General features: G+C 47.1%; 1 protein-coding gene across 2 annotated transcripts in view; it reads right to left on the reverse strand.

Annotated features, from left to right (window-relative positions):
- MAPRE3 (microtubule associated protein RP/EB family member 3) overlaps nt 1–13,263 on the reverse strand; it is a 41,820-nt gene extending 28,557 nt beyond the window's left edge. For both annotated transcript variants that reach the window (XM_084901401.1, XM_084901400.1), the window contains exon 1: nt 13,098–13,263. The gene's annotated coding sequence lies outside the window, so the exon portion shown is untranslated. The remainder of the gene's footprint in view (nt 1–13,097) is intronic.
- Nucleotides 13,264–19,507: the final 6,244 nt, after the last annotated feature.

Genomic DNA, 19,507 nt, shown 5'->3' on the forward strand with positions numbered 1-19,507 from the left:
AGGAAACGGGATCAAGGAGAGATGTGATTTGTCCAACGTAATTTGTCCCTAACCTCCGAGTTCAAGGTTCTTTAAAGTACTGCAGCAGATCAGTTGTAGCCTTTCCCATAGTTTCACTAATTATGGGCCAAGGGCTAATTATTCTCACCTAGCCTGGCCCGGAGAAAAGAGGAAAGAACAAAGGCAGGAGGCTATGTTTACAAAGGGCCCATTTAATTCCTCACGCAAAACAATGCACCTTACTCCTACCCCAGCGGGCTGGAGGCCTGTACTGCGAGCTGTTTGTTCCTTCCCGGTAGGGACTGGCAGGGCGCCACGCTCCTGCTTAGTCCTGGCTTTAATGAAAAGCCGTTTACAAAATGCCCCGGCAAGGTTCAGACCAGCCGCAGGGCCTGGAAGAACGCAGAGGATTGGCCCCGCTCTGCCACCTCCCCATGTGGATGCCACGCCTGATTCCCACGTGTTTCCCCCTCCCTCAGTGCCCACCGGCCTGTCACTGTGAGCATGGTTAGCCGGTAAACGCTCCGGTTGTGCAGCACGAAGGTAATGTGAACCTGCAAGTGAGATACAGGCCACAACCGAGGGTGTCAGTCAGGGTCAGGGGTAGAGTGGATGATCGAGGAGGACCTGAGAAGGAGAGGGGTCAGTGGAGGCATGAGCCTTAGGCCAAGCTTCAAAACAGGCAAGAGAGAAAGAAACAGGGCTGTTACGTACAGCTGCTCAGTTCGTACACTGCACAAAGTACCCAAGGAGCGGATGCGTGAAGCTGAAATGGAACCCGTACTCCACTCAAAACTGCATGCCTGGCAGGGGCTCCCTCTGCCCATAGGAAGAACCTCCACTCACAGAGGCCGGGGGCACTGGCGCGGGAGGGAGCTGGTCAGAGTTGGAAACAGCCAGACCCGCAACAGCACCCTGAAAAGATGACTGTCAAGCCCAGGAAGGTGGCCTCCTTCGGTTTTAACCTTACTGGTGTGCGGGCAGACAAGGGCTGGTGGTTAGGTAGGCTCCCTAGTGACAAGCTGAGACCAGGCAGCCATTGGCTGACAATAGACACCTCCCAGTCCTGACACCTTGCCCAGCCAGACTCTGTGATCCTCCTCCACCTTCACTGCTCCTTCATCAAGCCGGGGCAATCCAGACACACCCCGGGGGCACAGCTCTACGCCCAAGATTTTAATTATTAGTTTACAAATGTTACTGGTAACACATGTCCATGTAAAAAAAAAAATCCAAACATTACACAAAGATAAATAATGACAAGTAAGAACAGCCTCTCCCACATTTTAAAATTAGAATCTTTCTCTGTCAATAACCTCCTTCTTACACATCCCTCATATTTCTGTTCTCCCTGGAGCCTGTAATGAATTACTCTGCCCCCTCATTCTGCTGACAACCAGCGCCTGCCTGGGGTTTGTATCTTCCTCCACTCTGACCACAGGCCAGATGCTCCACGGCCATGTTAAATTCTGCCTCCTCAGGAAGCCGGGTGTCAAGCAACACCCCCATCCTGTTGCTCTGTCACTCACTGCTGCTTCTCCCGGCTAGAGGACTTCAGACACAGCCCATTAGGAATTCATGGGTCCAACGCAGCCCTCACCCCGCGCAACAAGACTTTTATTCATCTCCCACACGCCCAGGCTCACTTCTCACAGTGGTTCATTCAGGCCTTCAAGACCTCACCCGCACCTCAGCAAGTGGGAAGGTCTTAGCAGGAACTCCAGTCATTCCCCCCCCCCCCCCTTTCACACTGCAATTCAGGGGTAAGCCACACCCACTCCCACCAGTCTCAGAGGAAGGGACCTCTCCCCTCCCCTCCCCTGCAAAGTTACCTCTTCCCTGGCATCAACATCATTCCTATTTGCTCTTTCTCTCTTGCACCTGGATTATTTTCCTCAAGTCTTTTCCCTTTTCTCCTTGTTATCAGAAATAATTCCAAGGCAATACCAAACTCTTTTTTTCCCCCCTGCCCTCCCCTGCTGGCCTGATCTCACCCCCTTGGCCCTCCCCTGCAGGCCTGATCTCCGCCCTCCAATACCAAACTCTTACTCTAATTGAAAGTTGGTTGGATCTCCATAGAGAACAATATATCAATATAATGAGCCTATTAACAACAACGACAACATCGAGGCAATCTAAGTGTTCATCGATGGGTGAATGGATAAAGAAGATGTGATACATATAATGTATGTATACGTAAATATTATTCAGCCATAAAAAGAAGAAAATCTTGACATTTGTGACCACATAGATAGACCTTGAGGGTATTATGCTAAATGAAATAAGTCAGAGAAAGACAAATACCATATGATCTCACTTATATGTGGAATCTAAAAACAACCAAGTAACCCAAAACCACAAAACCCCAAAAACCAAACTCATAGACACAGAAAAAAGAACGGTGGTTGCCAGAGGTTGCAGGGGGGTAGGGAAGTGGCATGGGTGAAATGGGTTAAATTATAAGGTATAAATTATAGTTATAAAACAAATAAGTCTTGGAGATATAATGTACATCATGGTGACCACAGTTAGCAATACTAGTTAGAAAGTTGTTAAGAGAATAAATCTCAAAGGTTTTCATCACAAGAAACAGAAGTTGGTAACTATGTGTGGTGATGGATGTTAGCGAGACTTACTGTGATCTTTTCACAGCACATAAAATATCCATTTATGATGTTTTACACCTGAAACCAACATAATGTTATATGTCTATTAGATCTCAATAAAAACAACAATAATACTGTGTATGCCCTTTGCCCCTGTAATTCCACTTTGTGGGATATTTCCTGAAGAAATAACCGACAGAAGGAAAAAACACACAACTTGTACAGTGTGTTTAGAACAGGGATATTTACACTTGCAAAATATTGGAAATACCCCAACTGCCCAATACTAGATTGATGGTTAACCATACTTTGGTATCAGTATGTTGGGATACCACAGAAGGAATAGGATATTTGGAGTGACAAATATATGAATTACACTGATATAGAGAAATCTGAAGATGAAGCACATTTTTAAAAAAGTATATATTTTATTGATTTTTTTACAGAGAGGAAGAGAGAGGGATAGAGAATTAGAAACATCGATGAGATGAGAGATGAACATCTTGCACCCCCCCCCACTGGGGATGTGCCCGCAACCAAGGTACATGCCCTTGACTGGAATCGAACCCGGGACCCTTCAGTCCACAGACCGACGCTCTACCACTGAGCCAAACCGGTTTTGGCAGATGAAGCACATTTTAATACACAAACATATACATAAACAAAAACTAGGCACTTATTACAATTTTATATATGTTTGCTGGTAACAAATAGAATTGTTTGTGGCGATAAGAAATTTGATACTACTGCTTCTGGTTACTCTTTTTCTTCCCTTCCCCGTTGCTGTTGTCTGGTGACCGGCCACTGTCCCTATTTTCTTTATATCTGGTTCCCCCCTTAACCCTATGCAACCTGGTTTCCATCTCCAGTGTTTTTACTGGACTGAGAGTGTTAGCAATCACCATGATTTTCTTCTAGATAAATCCTTAAGTCTAGTTAAACTGGTAGCACTGAAGCTCTTAATATCTTCTCTTCCTTTGCAATTCAACCATCCGAACTTCCCCACATCCCTTCACTTTATACCTAATTATGGATAATTCTCAAAGCTTATTACTTAGCTTTTTATTTTGTGCCCAAGACCTCTGGAGAGATCTCTTTTCAGGAAAGCCATCCCTTTTGTGCTGTTGACTCCCACATCTAACGCTCCATCAGCTTCTGGTTCTACGTGATCGAGCTACTTGGATGTTTCTAATTGTCACCTCCAGATCTTCAAGTCTAAAACCAAAGTCATCTTCAAATTGTCTCTTCAACTTCCTAACTTCTGTTAATGTCACCAATGTTTTCCCAAACTCAAAACCAGCTCACACTCTCAATGTGGTAAGGGCGACCTTCTCCGTCCTCATCTCCCTCATCCCGCTGTCCTGCTGTGGATGCTGCGCCTTAGCGCATAGAGAGCCCTCTCTGGTGTCCTGTCTGCTCACTTCCAGGGCGATCTCAGGTTCTGCTGCCTTTGTGACCTCCTCCCAATTACCTCAGTTCACAGCGATTATTTTCTTCTCAGCATCCTTGAGTTATACTGTCTAGTACCAATGAATCACACTACACTGTTCTTTTCATTTCTTTTGCCTGAACTCTCTTATGCATTTATCTGGCCTCAGGTGGGCAAGATTCTACATCACCCTGTACTCTCAGCTCCAGCGTGTCTCCCCTCTGAAAGCCTTCCAGGATCTCCTAGGCTCCTGGCCACCCTTCCTTCTGGGCTGCCAAAGAGCCCCTTCTCATTGCTGCTGGAGTTCCCATCCTCTTGTGTTGTCGGACTTATATCATTTTGTGTTCACCTTACTTGCCAGAATATCAGGTGAGTTTCTTAAAAGCAAAGACTATGTCTATACAATAAAGCACCAGAGATGTATTACTGACATCTGATGTCATATACACTAATCATTCCACATATCCATCTTATCTTCCAAACCAGACTATCATCGCCTCGTGGACAGGGGTTGAATTTAGTTTTTCTTACATCCTCAGTGATTAATAATACAAAACAGAAAGGAATTGGAGAGTGCTAATTGAGAGTATACTTAGAATAGGCCTGACAATAGGGAGACAATATACAAATTTATACGAATAACCTATAAACCTGAAAACTATACTTCCTGGGGAATACAAGTCTTATCAAGTCTAAAACACTGCACCTTGCTATTTTGGGGCCAGGATAACACATCTCTATTTAGCAGTGGTCCTGTCACTTACAGGTGTGAAGAGGATGCCAACACTTGGAGCTCTCAGCTGAGGACAGTATCTATCTCAAATCAGAACAAATCAGAGACTAAATCAGAGTCCCTGATAAGTGGCAATAATCTGCAGGGAAGGGGGGGAGGGGGGAGGAAGGTGGCGGCCGTCTGCCAAGTGTCTGGTGCTGCAGAAAAGTCTGGCTACACAGTACATGTTACACCTCAGAGATAAGCCTTCGGTGAAACACTCCTCATGTGGGAAAAGGTATTGCATTTCATCCAGAGGTCCGAGGCCCGTCCCCTTCACATGGCACAACACACATTAATCCAACTAGGATCTTGCTGACTCGGAGCAGCTGGGATTTCATTTCTTACCAGTCAGGAAACACCATTTACATTACAAGGAGACAAGGATAACAACACCCTCACGAGAAGAAGATGAGTGTTTCCCTGACAATCACTCTCAGCAGTGGAGCGGCTCCAGCAGCCATTCCTAAAGACTGGCTCACCATGACTGACCCCAGGTGGCAGGGAAGGCCTCCGCCCCACTCGGGACAGGTGTCTGGGTAGCCAGAGCCATTAGGAAGAAGAGGCAAATCCTGCTTAACAAACACCAATTGCCGCTCCAGCTGAGTGTGTGACAGGCCATATGGCTCTCAACTCTAAGTCCCAGACCCCCAGTGCTCAGGCTGGGCAGACTCTACCCCTGGTAGAAGGCAGGTACCAGTCCACTGGGTGGGGCCACTGAGGAAATGCATAGTGTGTGTGTGGATGGGCAATATGAAGTGAGAAGACAGCTGCCAGCCAGCCCCTCCCTTCACAACCAGCAGCTCCAGGCAACGGGCCTAGCAAAGAGGGAGCTGCCCAGCCTGTCCCTGCAGAGGGTTCCTGCCCATCGGGTGGTCACTAGTGGGCACCCAACCTCCTCTGTCCCTGGAAGAACAAGAGCCTCTGAGCTGATGGCTGGTCAGGATATACCCCAGGGCAAAGGGAGGAAGGAGGCTGAGCAGGCCTGGGGACAGTCTTTCAAAACAGACAGTTCAGATGGTCTCACATAAGGCCCCGGAGACACTGGGAATCCAGAGAACTTGAAAAAATGGCAAAGGAAATCCCCCAAAAACAGCCCTGTGGGATACAGGGTTTTACTAAAACCTGACAAACTCTGATAAATTTAAACAGCAAAAGTTAAGAGACAAAGTAAACTATCTTAAGACATTTTCTGTTCATAATTTTTTTATATGTCATTTGCGTCACACTAGATGACTTTGGATGGATGGACGCGGTGTTTCTAGGTTGTTTCTAAGTCACAGACCCACACAATACTGCATCAGGCACGCTCTCTCTCCAACAGGAAATGAAGCTGCTCTCCAAAGAAACACCTCTGAGAAGCGTTTACCATTAGTCATGACAATAGTGAAACAAAACAATCATAAAAAAGTGAATACCTTGTGATTTTTTTAGGGACTGCTCTATTACATAAAGTCTGCAAACCACTGGTTAAAAAATGGTAATAAAATTTGTAATTGCTTAACGCAGAAAAGTGGGAAAAACACCTGACAGCATTATGAAAAAACATTCACTTACAATCCCATTACTTAATAATAACCGCTTATTACTTGAAATATGCTCTTCTAGCATCTTTTCATACTTTTCTTTATATAAACGGCATCAGCCCTAGCTGGAAAGGAGGGATAAGGAGTGGGGAGAGAGAAAGGTATCGATTGGTTGTCTCCCATACCCTCCTGTACCTGCCCGGAACCAGGCTGGGGATTGAACCCACACTGAGGTACATGTCCTTCTCTGGGGCCCTTTGGTGCTTGGCCCAATGCTCTAACCATTTAGCAACACCAACCAGGGCCTCATACAAGTATTTGAATATACACCTCTAGTTCTAAATATTCCTGGAATGACAACTTTTGGTCTAAGGACATGTGTCCTTACAAGGCTTTTGATACATATTGTCAAAATTACTGAGCCGATTTGTAGCTATGTTTCTTGCCCAGTTATTTTAAACATGTCACACAGTGGTATGCATCTCCTATATATAGAAAATAGTTGCACCCTAGCTGATTTGGCTCAGTGGATAGAGCACCGGCCTGGGGACGAAAGGGTCCCGGATTTGATTCTGATCAAGGGCACGTACCTCGTTGCAAGTTTCTCCCCAGCCTAGGCCCTGGTCAGGGTGTGTGCAGGAGGCAACCAATTGATTTGTTTCTCTCACATTGATATTTCTCTCTTTTTTCCCCTTTCTGTTACACTCTTTCTAAAAATCAATGGAAAAATATCATTGGGTGAGGATTAAAAAAAAAAAAATTATTTGCAAGAAAAATAATAATCTTACACAGAGTTAATACACTTTAGACAGGCCAAGTCCTTATTTTCTTCAGACAAATGAAATGTCCAGAGCTCAAAACACTGATATTATGCTAAAAAGTTGGGTGGCAATACCTGGTTAGTTTAGCCAAGTTGGTAGGGCACAATGCTAGTGAGAATAATATCTAGGGCTTAGGCCAGTATTGGCCAGTCAACTCTACAGAAAGGAAAAACCATCATTGGCCAAAGGGTGCCTCACCAATCTGGACAAACTGTCACACAAATGTGTACTCTTGGCAAAAGGGAAGACTGGGTGATGGAATGCGGATTGCTCAGCAGAACCCATCTTAATTCCTGGGTATGTGAGCACATGTCCAAATCATAGGGGTGTCATCTTTCTATAATAAACAGGATGTCTGGCTAGGAAACACAACAACATATGAGACAATTAAAAGCTCAATAATACTTTAAAAAGTTGAAATAGTTTATCACTAATTCTTAAGAGAAGTGTTGAATAAACCTATTTGAAAGGTGTGCTCTATCAGCCAGGTCAGATCTAAAACACAGCCATGGCAACAGAGCCTGTCAGCATTTCATCTGGGGTTCCTTTGAACTTCAAGCCCTCTTGATGTCAAGTAAGAGGTATGGATTTTTCATAAAGACTGTATGCTCAGCCGGTTCAGCTCAGTGGATAGAGCATCGGCCTGCAGACCAAAGGGTCCCAGGTTCGATTCCAGTCAGGGGCATGTACCTTGGTTGCAGGATCCTTCCCAGGCAAGGGCCCAGGTCAGAGCACGTGCAGGAGGCAACCAATCAATGTGTTTCTCATCGATATTTCTCTTTCCCTCTTTCACATGTTCTGATGCTATTTTCATTAATAGTTGAAAATTAAATTAGCTTATTAGAATAGTAACGATTACTTCAACTGGAAAAGAGAAGGAGGGGACTATTCTCAAGAAGGAAGAGGTGCTGAGGTAGGAGGTCAGTGAAGAATGCTGGGCTGCCAGGGAAGCAGCCACGTAGGAGGGTCCTGCCACCACTTAAGAGCCCAGTTTGATGCAAACCGGCGCAGCCTGCTCAAAGGAAGCAGTCTAACCCTAAAACCCCATGCACTGCAGGCTCCAAGTAAAGACAACTGCTTCTTTTTGTGCCAAAATGCATTTGCCGAAAAGCTGCCGCTGCCAATTCTATTGATCTCCATTAAATTGCAAAAGCACACTTGATTCTTGTAACAATTCATATATAGAAGCACATATAAAGTATAAAAGTTCCCCTTTGAGTCTCCTTTTCCCTCTTCCACAACCAAATCCCACTTCCCAGAGGTAAACACTACCATGATTACTTTTTTAAGTCTTTGGATGGCTATTTTCTTGCCTCTTGAAATTTATAGAAATGTAAATCCATTTGTGTGTTCCTAACTGAATGGCCCTGGCTCCTTAATTACTTGGTAGTCTGCCCCGAGCCCATCTGGAATTGCTGCCATCCAAAATGACCTCCCTTTCCCGAAGATGGATAGCTCCTTTCCCGGGCCCTCCAGATCTCCTGGACGCAGAAGCCGATCTGAGCAAAGTCATGTATTAAAGCTACCCCTCTGATAGCAGAGGAAGTGAGTGCAGGCCATGTGAGCTCTATTCACAAGCAGGAGCTCAGCAGCGTTTCCATTTCAAATTAAGATCACTTCCCAGACTGGCCTCCCCAGCTGGAGGGCCAACCACCCCCACAACACACAAACACACCAAGTCTGCGCTCTCCTCGTCACTGCTCCAGCCCTGCCAGCCTTTCAGATCCCAGGTCAGCTGAATGCACGGAGACAAAGGGGCATTTCATAGACTCCTATTTTGGCAGTCGAAATAACACTGCAAGTGCCAGGTCTTCACACGACAAATAATCTCTCTGTGCGTGTCAGACACACGGCCAGGCGGCCAGGGGATGAGGGCTGCTGCTGAATTGAAGGTCCAAGATGGATATAAGTCACAATGAATGTTTGAACGCGTTATTTTTTATTTTTTATTTAAGTAGTAAAAAGCCTGTCTCTTAGTAAGCAGGTACTGTGTAAACTTTCTTTCATGTAATCCTCACAACCGCCATGTAAAACAGTTATTTCCGGGATTGCAGGGAGGACAGCAGCACTCAGAGGTTCCACAACTCGCCAGCGGCCACGCAGCCAGGAGGCGGAGGACTGGGGTTTGAGCTCAGGTCTGCCTTCTTCCAGAGGCCAGACTGCCTCACTTTCCCAAGGTGGGATCGGAAGTGCCTACGGCTGTCAGGCCTCTAGGAGGCTGCCTCCCGGAGCCGGAAGAGAATCCAGCTTCCTCCGCCTCTGGGCCCGCTCAGCCCTCTCCGAAGCCCCACAGAGGAATGGAGAAGACTTCGCCCACCTTCACGTTTGCTTTACCTTAGATGATGCAAACTGAAGAAGGAACACCTTCCTGAAGTCCAAGTGTGCAAGGAAAAATTATTATCTGTAAGGGGCCGTAATAAATGTTTAATTAGACAGTGCAGCACTGCATTTTGCCTGGCTTTGCAGCATCTCAGACAATAAAACAAGCCCTTGTCCACAGGGCTAATTACAGATGACTAAATTATTTTTATTAAAACCCTCTGGAATACTAAACATGAGGGATGAAGCAACATGGCACTGCTGACTAGATCTAGTCTGGAAATCTGGGCTCTAATCCTGACTCAGCCGCTAACAGCCACCAGTGTTTGTCTGCGTGGTATGCACAGTTCACAGCGTCTGCACATACTTGCTACATTAGTTGGTGGCCATGGGCAAGTCACTTAACTTCTGGTGTCTGGTGTCAAAGTCTGGAAACGAGGACACTGAGCTATATCATTTGAAGTCTCCTCCTCCAACGTAAGGAGGAGGACATGCGTCTCTGGATCTGTAAGCAAATCAGGGCAGAGGCATTCCGGTTTATGAAAATTATATTCTCTGCTCAGCTTCTGGGAGATCTTATTTGGCTAAGTTCAGGTATAACTCATAAGACATTTGCTTCCAGGTGGTTCACTAAGCTTCTGGAGGGTACCATGTCATGGCCTTGGGTTGTCGTCCCACATAGGAACTTTCCTGTGTTCAGTAGCCAGCTACCATGCCTAAGTGCAGCCAATCATCTCAGATACATGCCTTGGGGGAAGGGTTTGAGGCAATCCCTCCTCACAATGCGTGCACTCTCAGGATGCTAACCAAGTGATGGATGGCATCATCACACTCCCAGGAATATTATAAATATCATTCTTGCTTAGTCTTAAGACACACAAATCTCTTCCTAAAGTCTTGCCATTTACTGGCTGTTTTCATGTTCCTGAAATTAGGGTGCAACTTAGAACAATGTATACAGGGTGTCCCAAAAATGTATACACACTTTAACAATCGATAGCTCAATTTTGAAAATGAAACGTATTTTAATAAACACTGCCTTTATAATTATTCAAAATATGTGTATACATCCTGAATAATTTGATCTGATAGCGTTAAATTATTTTACCTAAAAGGTATTGGCAAATAGCTGTTATCTCTTAGAATCAAGGAAATACGGTGACATAAAACCACAACATAGATGACACAGATTTAGGTTTAACTTGGTTCAAATAATGTCCCTCTCTCTGACCTTTACAATTACACTCAGTAACAACTGGATAGGCAATGTGTAAGACACAGTATTAGTCCTATTTCTCAACAGTAGCAGTGTAAAAGGCAATCCGTCATTATCTCATAAAAACACTGGTATGGATTTCAAAGGCAAATATAACCCATATAAAAACTCCTGTGAGGCTCTGAAAATGTACTATCCCACAGCAAATTGGAAAGGGAACATTTTCCGCACACCCTGCTGACCTATTAGCCTTGGCACGTTTCCTTGCTTCTTAATTCTCATCCCTCCACCCCAGGAATACTGCTGATTCCCAAAATACACTCAGCCCAGGAGGAGCAGCTCTCGGGCACAGCTGTCCGCTCCTGCCCTGCCCCGGCATTTCCGTGAACTATGTGACCCAGAGAGGACCACACAGAGGAATGTGACTCTCGGGACCCACAGTTCCCATCGCCCCGCCGGCAGGTGCATCCCGCCAAACCCCAGACTGGCATTCGGGACAGAAGAAACTGTCCCGAATGCTGCATGGGGGCTGTAGTTTTCCCGAACTCCATCTCTATGTTTAAAAGTAGGGCGACAGCCGTCTTTGCTGCTGTAAACTAATCTGATGGGCATGGGGGTGGGGAGTGGCTCTGAGGAGGCTGCCAATGGGCCATGATTGAGCAAAGTCAAGGAGCAAAATCATTATTTGTCATTCTCTGCATTATCATTATTCACATGAGTGGGTCCTCCAGCATGATTTTTAGGATTGAACCATGGACTTCTTTTGCAGCCTGGAGTTAAAAAAGGCTCACAAAACCTGATGTACGGTTTAACCGGCTGATATTTACATATATTTTCTAAAAGTACACTGAAATCTGGAAGCCAGGGGAAAAAATTAAAAAGCATCAAAGGAACTTGGCAATGAGGTGCACACTCAGCAGTTAGGAGCCCTCGAGTTGAGGCACGTTTGTTAAGAAACAATTCCTAGCTTGTGGGCAACAACTCACACTTCAGCTGGAAAAAAGGAAAACAGTTTGGAATTTTCCTCTATCCCAAGACCAGGGAATGCAAGATGGGCGGGTGGATGGGCAGCACACACAACCCAGGGAATGGTCCAAAGTGCCAGAACCCCTATCAGGTGACAGCCCCCACAGAGACTCACAGCTGCAGGAGGCCAGGAGTGAGGTTCAGGTCCACCCCATGGAGAAGCCTCAGCTTCTCTCTAACCCACATGTGTCAAACACAAGGCCCGCGGGCCAAATCCAGCCCGCCAGGCCTTGCAATGTGGCCCGCACCGCGCTGTCATCACTGCACTCCGCTGTCAGTTTATGACATTGTCAGTTTATGACTGTTCAGTAAACCATTCGGCCCGCGATTTAGGCTGGATTTTAGATTTTGGCCCCTTCTCTGATTGAGTTTGACACCCCTACTCTAACCTGTGCGCTATGTTAACACTATTGCCCAACTGGTGACCACATGGCATTCACAGGCATTGCAAGATCAAGTCGGTCACAACGCCTCAAACAGTAAGCACTTGCTATGGAGGATACCAGGCCTGTTTGCAAAGCTCACAAGATACCAGGATTGTACTACACACACACACACACACACACACAAAAAAAAAGGGGGGGGGAGGCATTTTAAAGAGTACTGCGAGACGCTTATTCACAACAACCCATCGGAAGCGCAGGAACTTCAGATCCCACTCGCAATCTCTCCCTTCCCCCCACTCCCTCCAGTCCCTCTGCACCCGCCAAGGCAATGCTCAGAGGCCACCGTGCCCCGGCTGGCTGGTGCTCACTCAACAGTAGCTGATCCCGAAGGGGCAGAACCCTTCTCCGCAAAGATCTGATCCGAAAGCCCACAGGCTCCCAGCAGGCAGCCAGGACTGTCCAGACCTGCTCCCCACACCGGCCAGGGCAGCAGCGTGCGGGCCAGAAACCTGAGGCCCGCGGTGTGGGCAGGCGAACAGCCCCCCCTCCTCCCCCGAGTCCCCCCTCGCGCTCTCCTTGTCACTCTTTTCCTGGCACGGCCCTGGGGCAGCCAGACAGGCGGAGGTGTCAGGCCCCAGAGGAGCGGGGAGGAGGGACGCGCTCGGACGGAAGGCAGTTTTGGGGGGCCGGGAGGGGGAGCCGGGCGGTAGCGCCGCGTCCAGCCGGGAAGGCCCCCCAGGTGGGTCTGGCGGGAGGGGAGGGGGAGTGGCTCGCCGAGGCCTGACCGCTGTGGCCGCGGAGAGCCCGGGCGGGAAGCCCGGAGGGAGGGAGGGAGGCGGGCGGGGGCTGGACGCGGTTGGGGTGCGGGGGTGAGGGGGGAGAGGCGATAAGGGGGGGTTGGGGGGGCAACCCGGTTCCCCTCCCCCAGCCCGGGCCCGGGCCTCCCGCTGACTCAGCCCCACGGCGTCCGTTGCCTCGGCCTCGGCCGGGACTCACAGTGCGCGAGGCGGCTCCGGAGGCGGCGGCGGGGGAGGGGGCGGCGGCGGGGGGCGCTGCGGAGAGGCTGCGGCTCCGGCCGGCGGCTCCCGGGCGGAGGGTCCTGGCAGAGGCCGCCGAGGTCTCCGGCTTCAACGCACAGAGACTGCGGGGGGGGGAAGAGAGCACTGCGCAGGCGCGATGCGGCCAACGCTGTCACTCCGGGCGGGGCGGGGCCGGGGCGCCCGCCGTCTCCTAGGCAACCGGGTGGTGCGAGAAGGACAGCCCCTCCGTCCACCTGGTCCTGGCGACGGCGGTGACGGCGGCGCGCGGTGGGGGGCGGCGGGAACAGCCCCTCTGGGTTGCCATAGCAACAAGGAGACGACCCGGCCTCCGACTTGGACCGCGGTACCGGGGGGACGCGCTTACCTCGTCACCATAGCAACCGGAAACAGCCCCTTCCTTTCCCCTTAGCAACAGGGTAACAATTCCTCTACGCAGTCTGTCTAATCACAGAAGGAACAACCATTTACACCTGATTCCATAGTAGCCGGACTTCGGTTTCTCACAGCTACTGCACAGGAAAAAGTGGAGAGTGTTTCTTTCAACAACGCGAGAGCTAAGGCTAGGGTTTTTTGGGTTTCTATCACAGCCTGTTACTCCAAACCCCAAATTCGATTTTCTCCTACCTGTATCAAACATTTCTTATCATGTCCTACTGGAAAGTCTATGCCTTTACTCCTAAATAGAGCTAAGAAATATGTATAAACACATATGACTTGAATTTTTATTAACTTTATTGTTCTTTCCCAATGCATTTGTAAACAGTTCTTGCTTTTCCATCTTGCCTACTAGTGGGTTCAGATTCTACCTCCTCATAACTAGCTCCCTCCTTGACATGTTCATTGGTGTTCCCGAATCCCCTATTCCAAGCCTGCTTTTATGGATCTCTCCAGTCCTGGAGCCCTCCTCTTCCTGTCCATGCCTGCTGGTAGTATTGTCCTTCAGGGCCCTGCCCAGGGCTCCACTCTGCTCATCCCCTTTCTGGTTCTTTGTGCAGATGACTCTGGCTCTCCCACCCTCAGCCCTGACTTCCATGGATGTCTTGAGGTTAACCTCTGTACCCACATTGTGTAGTTTTGTCCTTGGTTTGCGTGTCTGTCTCCCCAATCAGACTCTGTGCCCCCTGTGGGCAGGAATTCTGCCTTATCAGCTCCTTCAGCACCTAGGCACAGAATGGAACGCATTATGGAGTTCCAGTAAGTGTTTTTGTAATTGAATCAAGATTTTCTTCAAAGATCCTTTAAAGATTTTCTTTGGTCCCAAAGAAATGGGTGAAGGGGGTAAAAAACAAACAAACAAACAAACTAGTTTCCAATTCTTCCCTACTTTCTCTGACCTAACTGCCCCAGAGTCTCAACAAACATTTTCTTTATAATCTTTACATGTATTTAATCTTTTAAATACAGTTACTACTTTTAATTACTACTCCTATTATAACTCTCTCACTCCCTTAGCCCTCCGTCTTAATGCCAAAACTCTAGTCATCTATTAATTAAGCCTCTAGCATTCTCTGTACCCACATTCTCTATTTCCTGAATCCTCACCTCTAGCTGGTCTCCCAAATGTTTCTAAGTTAAACTGACCTCATTGGGTACTGACCTCCTCCATGAACCCTGCCACCCTCTAGAATCAGTAAGCTGTTCGCACCTCACCATTCTATCATCTCCTCACCCAGCCCTTCTGGTGAACATCACTGGATTCTGCTAGGCTTGTTAAAATGCTGGAGATGCTGCATTCCCTTTGAATGACTCAGAATTAAGAATTCATAAGCTTATGTCTCTCCGTCTAGCTCCCAGAATTCCATCCCAAGGCTATTGGTGTCAATGGGCTCTGACTGAGCCCATTTTCCCAGGGGAGAAGGAGAAGGCAGATGATTACAAACAGAGTAAAAAAGAGAGAGGGATACAGCATATATCGACTCAAGACCCTCTCTTCCCATCCAAGGCAACTCTCAGAGAGGAGAGGGTTCCTTATAGAGAACAATTCCCAGGACAAATCAAGGGGTTAGGAGAGTGAAAATCCATGCTACACATTTTCTTAGCCACAGAGCCAGGGTACTGAAGGTATTCCTAACAGCATCTACAGGGCATCTGGGTGTTACAAAGACATGGGAAAATGTCAGACTCGGTTTACTTTGTCCATTCTGAAGTTCCAGCTCAGCTCCATGGTTATAGGTATGGACTTGGGTGGTGTAGACTTCCCTGAGGAATTCTGAGATGAGACTGTGATCCATATAGCCCCACCCAGTCACCACCCATGGGGCAGAGGACCATTCCTGCCTACTGTTCATACATGTTCTTAACATGTTAACATTTACCATGTGCCAGTTATCTATTTCTGTAAAATAAGTCACGTCAAGATAATGGTTCAAAACAACAACCATTTCATTATCTCTGTTTGTTTGGGACGGGAATTCAGGAGGAGCTCAGCTTTTTAAAAAAAATATATTTTATTGATTTTTTTACAGAGAGGAAGGGAGAGGGATAGAGAGTTAGAAACATTGATGCGAGAGAAACATCGACCAGCTGCCTCCTGCACACCTCCTATTGGGGATGTGCCTGCAACCAAGGTATGTGCCCTTGACCAGAATCGAACCTGGGACCTTTCAGTCCAGGCTGATGCTCTATCCACTGAGCCAAATGGGTTAGGGCAGGAGCTCAGCTTTTTATAACTCAGCTTCAGACATCACTTCTGCCATATACTCTTGGTTGAGAAAAGTCACAGAAGTCCACCTAACCTCAAGGGGAGGGAACATAGACCCCATCTTTCAATGGGAAGAATGTCCAAGTCACATAATAAGAGCATGTGGTCGGGAGGTATTGTTGACATTGTCTTTGGAAAATATGAAAAAACGTGCTACCCTCTGACAACACTAATTCACACCCCACTCAATGCAAAATACACTCACCCATTTCCTCAAGACCCCAAGTCTCATCCCATAATAGCACCACCGTGAAGTCTCACATCTAACTGAGGCCCCCTGGTGGATAGGGCTCCGCAGGCCCACCTCCTTGGATATAACTCCTTGAGCGCCAGTCCTCTTGATGTGAAAACCTGTGGAGTCAAGAGACACATCATTTACCCCATACGCACCTAGCGTATACTAGTGGCACAGACACAGGATAACTGCTAGAGACATCATCATTTCAAAAAGGAGACAAGCAGAAGGCACACACAGCAGTTGCTGTGTTGCAGCAATTCTAAAATCCAGCCAGGCACACATTGCTGCCAGGTCCTAGTGCAGAGCTTGGTCTCACAGCCATTCATTTATTTCAGTGTTGACATGGATTTCTCCCCCAGTTGGTTATAATCCTTCTCTATTTTTTTGTTTTGATGTTCAATTGGTCACAGAGTTGGCCAATGAAGGAAACATCAAGCTCCCAGGTCCTTTGGGTTGGTCACCACCATTCTCCAAACATGTCCTTGCTTCCTAGCACAGGATGTTGCAGGCTCATGTTGGCCCAGCCCTGGAATTGGCCATGCACCAGAGAGCCACGGGTCCTTCTGATTTTCTGACATGCTTTCTTTCTCCCTTGCTCCCTAAACGTGCCCTTAAACAATGAAGATGTCCCGAGTTCCCATCTCATTTTATTCCCTACTCCCTCGTTACTTCTTGCCATTATATGTCAGCCACAAAGAGCAAGCCAGTTGGCCAAGAAAGCAGTTCTGTTTCGCCGCTGAGCCTGCCTGATGGGGTTCACCCTGCTTGGAGTCTCTCCTTTCCCTTCATGGAGAAAACTCCTACTCCTCCAAGACCAGCTTTAGTGTCACCTCCTCTGTGACACGGGCCCGGGCCTCCCCCATAGAGTTGACACATTCTTTTTGTTACCAGGTACCTTCCTCACCCCGGGTCTCCTATAGCCTTGTGTCACCGTGTTGTTCACATCTCTCTCCACTAGAGGTCCTCACACTCAAAGGCTATATCTTATTTACCTTTGTATTCTCAGCACCTCATGTGGGGCTAAGAACAGCCAGGCAAGTTAAACACAATCTCACCTTTCTGCACTTTCTCCAGGGTGACTGGTGAAGCCAGGTGGTGGAGGGAGTATAAGAAAGTGGGTGAACTCTGGCTGGCGGGGGTTAGATTTCAGAGTGGAACAGGCAAGGGCGGTCCTGCCTGGGCGTGAGGTGGAGACAGGGAGGAGCTGTGATGCCGGTAATTGCTACCAGCAGTGTTCATTATTCATTTGAAAGCAGCTGAAAGTGGAACAGGGCACTCAAATAGGACTGATTCCTACATATAGGAAACCCTTGACATGGTTTTAAAGTTTTCAAGGACTCGTGTAGGCAATTCGTAATTTTGCTGAGGAATGAATTTTAATCACCCGACTCACAGCCGAGGAGTCCTTATTTAGAGCGTGAACCTAACCCTCCACCCTGCGGCAGCCACACTAGCACTGGGTCCAATACTGCCTGGCTATGTGACCTTGGGCGTTGGTTTTTCTCATGTGTTGTGATGGTTAAATGAGATAATGTGTGAACAATGCCTAGCAGTGCACGATACACAGCAAATGCCCAATAAATGGTAACTATCAATGATAACAGAAACTCTCATTAGGGCCAAGAGGACCCTTCTCAGTTATAACCTGATTACACTGTATAGGAGCAAATATGCAAATTTAGAATTACAAAGGTCTTAAGAAAAATCTCCTGTGAGAATGTATGATCCAGAATGAACAGCAACTCTAGACATGGCAAGACATTACCTTACTTGTTGTGGGAAACACACCAGGATGATCAGGTGGGTGGAAAAGGCTTGGATTAACCCAGATGAGTTAGAGGTGGCCTCAGGTCCCAGGACTCTTCTCTTTCACCCCTCCCAGCTTTTGCATCCCTATCAGTTATCCCTCTGGCTCAGAGGGCACCAATCATGCCTCTCTTCCTAGTGGTCACCAACTCAACTTCAAGGCCAATACATGCATCAAACAGAGGTTAGGAGCATGGGTGAGGGAGCTACACAGACTTGAGTTGAAATGCTAAATTTGTCACTCACTAGCTGTGGCATGCTGTTGAACTCTGCTTCTTTTTTTTTTTTTTTTTTTTTTTAAATATTTTATTGATTCTTTTACAGAGAGGAAGGGAGAGGGATAGAGAGCTAGACACATCGATGAGAGAGGAACATCAATCAGCCGCTTCCTGTGCACTCCCTACTGGGGATGTGCCCACAACCCAGGTACATGCCCTTGATCTGAATCGAACCTGGGACCTTTCAGTGTGCAGGCCAATGCTCTATCCACTGAGCCAAACAGGTCAGGGCTCTGCTTCTTAATATTAGTAAAAAGTTCAGAGGTTACTGTAAGGATGAAATGGTGTCATGCTTGTCAGGTGCTTAGGATAACACTGCTCATGCTGTGGGCATTCAGTGAATAGCATCAGTTAGTACTTTTTATTTAAAAAGTGAGGTGTTATATTCTGTGCACAGACCTTCCCGAGACACCTTCAGTTGCCTGTCTCCCACAGTATTTCTCATTTATAAAGGGGAAACTAGCAGTTATTTGGCCCCTACTGACAGCCAGGCTTGAAATGCATACCATTTCCTATAACCTCCCTGGTCATCTCCTGAGTTTGTTATCATTTCCATTAAAAAATGTTTTTGTTGACTTCAGAGAGGAAGGGAGAGGGAGAGAGAGAGACAGAAACATCAACGATGACAGAGTAATTGATTAACTGCCTCCTGCATGCCCCTATTGGGGATCGAGGCGGGAACCCAGGCACCTGCCCTGACCAGGAATTGAACTGGGAACTCCTGGTTCATAGGTGGATGCTCAACCACTGAGCCACACTGGCAGGCTCATGTCCATTTTCACAATAAATAGCAGATACCCTGAGAGGTTAACTCACTTGTATAAGTTGCACAGCTAGTGAACACCAGAAGCAGGGTTTGAACCTAAAGCCAACACAGAATTCCAAACTTCTCTCATTACCCCATGCTTCCTATAATTTCTGTACTAGAATTACTTGTCAGTGTTTCTTTTCCCTAAATCTGTACGTGCAGGAACTGTGCTTGGCTCATTTTTATGCCACATAACACATGCCTGGCAGATATCGCAGCAGCATACATTAAGTGGGAGGTGGAAAACTCAAACAAGTAAACAACTATAGAGTTTCCAGATTAAAAATACAAGATGCTGAGTTAAATTTTAATTTCAGATAATCAGTGAATAATTTTTAGTATAAGTATGACACAGACACTATTTAAGACATAGCTACACTAGAAATACTAAAAAATTATTTGTTATCTGAAATTCAAGTTTAATAGAGCATCCTGTATTTTTATTTGCTAAATTTGACAACCTTAACCTAACCCCTGAGATTGACCCCTCGTAAGGGACGACTTCCCTCGGCCCCTAATTCACGCTCCGGGCTGA

This window comes from Pipistrellus hanaki, assembly GCF_964339955.1.
Source record: "Pipistrellus hanaki genome assembly, chromosome: 12".
NCBI lineage: Eukaryota > Metazoa > Chordata > Mammalia > Chiroptera > Vespertilionidae > Pipistrellus > Pipistrellus hanaki.